The 3,365-nt window shown below is 40.6% G+C and overlaps 1 non-coding gene across 1 annotated transcript; it reads left to right on the top strand.

Moving 5' to 3' along the window:
* Positions 1 to 2,643: 2,643 nt before the first annotated feature.
* LOC141645596 (small nucleolar RNA R71) lies at positions 2,644 to 2,750 on the top strand. The gene has a single exon (XR_012545074.1). It is a non-coding gene; the product is annotated as a small nucleolar RNA R71 (small nucleolar RNA).
* The last annotated feature ends 615 nt before the right edge of the window (positions 2,751 to 3,365 follow it).

Here is a 3,365-nt window from a genome sequence, read left to right as displayed (position 1 = left end):
AGGCGTCTTTCTGCAAAGACGAGCGGATTTTTCAAGACGAGTGTCTTCTCTGTTGGGACGCTCGGATTCTTCGACAGTCCCAAATTTTCAATTTTTCAGTTCAATTGGACGGACGGATTTTGCCAAAGACGCTCGGATTTCCTGAAGACGAGCGGATTCCCCTTAAGGACGCTCGGATTCTCCCTGTTCTACCCGGATTCAGTTCCATCCATGCACTTGCATATCCCTTGTCATTTTTCATTCTTCAAATCCCGTGTTCTTCATTGTAGGGGCACTACTAAGGCATGAATAGCCTAGGCAATCGCTATCCCCACACTAAGCTAAAGCACTACACATCAATTAAATCATTAGTCCCTCCCTCACTTCTCTCAAAAATGATAATTACCTTGATCAAAGCATAAAAATCCAAAAATGACAAAAATGCAATGTAAGAATTAAAATGCGAGTTAGGGAGTTAGAAATATTTACAAATGGTGGTTTGGAGAGGACTCCACCAAACTCTCATCCTTAGTGAGATGTCATGGGGGCATGTCCAAGGTGTTGTTGATGGTTCTCAACACCTTGAAAAAGTAGTCGAAAACTTGTTCATTATCATGATAAAGATCCTCAATAGACCTTTGCCCTTGTTGTCCTTCATGTTGGTCTTTATCGATAGCATTACCAATATAGGGATTGAAAATCCCTTCAAACTCATCGTCCCAAAGACCACAAACTTTATCTACTTGATCACTAAAGATCTCTTGAGTTGATAGAGACAACTCTCCCACTTTCTTGTCTTGGCCAATTAGGCCATCCTCTTCATTGCTTGACTTTGGTGAGCTTTTCAAGCTCTCTTTGTTACAATTCACTTGCTCTTTGAATGGAGCATCATCAATTTTCTTCTTCCATTGAAATTCCGACTTCTTCCTATCATCCTTCCGGCTATAATGATCAACCATAAAACATGGTTCATGCAAATGGGGAGCTCTCATGGTCTTTTCAAGATTGAAAGTTATGCTCTCATCTCCCACTTCTAGATTGAGCTCTCCATACTTCACATCAATCACCGCACCCGCGGTGTGCAAGAAAGGTCTTACTAGAATGATTGGAATGTTGGAGTCTTCTTCCATGTCAACAATGACAAAGTCCACCGGGATGAAAAATTTCCCAACTCTTACGGGAACATCTTCCCATATCCCTAATGGTGTCTTCGTCGATCTATCGGCCATTTGGAGTGTGATATTGGTGCATTTAAGCTCTCCCATCCCTAACCTTTTACTCACCGAGTACGGCATAACACTCACACTAGCCCCTAGATCACATAAGGCTTTGTTGATCGTGGTGTCGTCAATGGTACACGGTATTGAGAAGCTTCCCGGATCTTTAAGTTTTGGAGGTGAACTCCCTTGAAGTATTGCACTACTCACCTTAGTGAAGGCGATAGTCTCAAGCTTCCGGATCGACTTATTCTTTGTGAGGATGTCTTTCATGTATTTTGCATAGGGCGGTACGTGATTGATTAATTCCGTGAATGGAATTGAGACTTCCAAATTCTTCACAATTTCCATAAATTTTCCAAGTTGGTCATCAAATTTGGGCTTGGCTTGACGACTCGGAAAAGGAAGTCTAATCACAATGGGCTCCTTCTCCTTGACCTTGTCTTCATTTTTCTTTGAAATTTCTTCTTTTGATGGTTCTCCATCCTTGAAGTTTTGCACAACTTCTTCTTTGTCACTAGCTTCCACAACTTCATCCTCAAATTGCTTCTCCGGTGCTTCATACCTTGTACCACTCCTCAAGTGAATGGCACTAACCGTTTCATGTCTTGGGGTATTACTTTGAGGTGGTAATTGCCCCTTTTGTCTTTGTGAGCTTGAAGATGCTAGTTGAGTCAATTGGGTTTCCAACATTTTGGTGTGAGCTAGGATGTTGTTGATGGTGATTTTCTTTGCTTGACTATCCTTTTACATTTGAGTGAAAAACTCTTGTTGATTCTTTTGCATTTGGAGGACTGCTTTTTGAACATCAAAACCTTGGTCATTTTGTTGATTGTATGGAGTTTGATTTTGGTAACCTTGGTTTTGGTTGTAAAAGGGCCTTTGATTTTAGTTTCTCATGGGAGGTGGGGTGTATGTTGGTTGAGGGTTTTGAACATTTTGGCTTTTGTATGAGAGATTTGGATGGAATTTGGTGTTTTCATTGTAATAGTTTGAATAAGGGGTACCACTCTTGTATGCTTGGAAAGCATTCACTTATTCATTTGTTCCCCTACATTCACTTTGGTCATGTCCCAAAGTTCCAAACTTCTCACATATCCCACTTGGGATTGATGAAGATGCCGTCATGGCATTAACATGATGCTTTGGTGATTTTGAGGCTTCTTCAAGTCTAGCCATAGCTTTTTCAAACTTCAAATTGATGGTATCAATGTGAGCACTAAGTTGAGCACCCAATTGAGTAATGGAGTCCACTTCATGCTTTCCTCCTCTAGTAGCCTTGCGAGGTCTACTATATTGTGAGTTATGGACCGCCATTTCCTCAATTTTGTTCCAAGTTTGATTGTCATCAACTTCGGTGAACATTCCATTTGATCCCATGTTGAGAATGTTTCTTGAGTCTTCATAAATACCGTTCCAAAATTGTTGTACCAAAAACCACTCGCTAAGTCCATGGTGAGGACATGAGCGACAAATTCCTTTGAATCGCTCCCAAGCTTCATACAAGGATTCTTCATCTCTTTGCTTAAAGCCCGTAATTTGAGCTCTTAGCATGTTAGTCTTTTCCGGTGTATAGAACTTTTTGTAGAAAGCTAAAGCCAACTTCTTCCAAGAATCAATTCCGAGAGTAGCCTTATCAAGGCCTTTCAATCATTGTTTCGCGGTGTCAATTAGAGAAAAAGGAAATAAGACCCATTGTATTTGGTCTTGAGTTACACCGGTTTGAGATATCGCATCACAATAGTCACAAAAAGTCTCCATATGAGAATGAGGGTCTTCACTAGGCATCCCCCCAAATTGGCTTCTTTCGACTAATTGGAAAAATGCGGATTTGGCAATGAAATTTCCGGTTAGATGTTGTGGTGTGGGAGTACCATTGGGTAGGTTCTCCTCGGTGGGTACAGAATGTGATGAAAACTTAGGCATTGTGGGTTGATTTTGTGTTGGATTTTGTGTTGGGTTCTCCTCACCTTATCTTGCAAAAGGGTTGATAAACTCAATAGTATTTGGTTGAATATCTACAACCTCACCAATACCTCTCAAAGTTCTCCTAGCAAGTCTTCTATTGTTTGTCAAAGTCCTTTCAATTTCGTGATCAAAGGGCAACAAGTTACCTTGTGACCTTCTAGACATGTAAAATATCAAACAACTCGAAAATAATTAGAACAA

Source organism: Silene latifolia, chromosome 2 (genome assembly GCF_048544455.1).
Source record: "Silene latifolia isolate original U9 population chromosome 2, ASM4854445v1, whole genome shotgun sequence".
NCBI classification, from domain to species: domain Eukaryota; kingdom Viridiplantae; phylum Streptophyta; class Magnoliopsida; order Caryophyllales; family Caryophyllaceae; genus Silene; species Silene latifolia.
The sequence above is the reverse complement of the archived record's forward strand: the minus strand, read 5'-3'. Positions and strand labels throughout refer to the sequence as shown.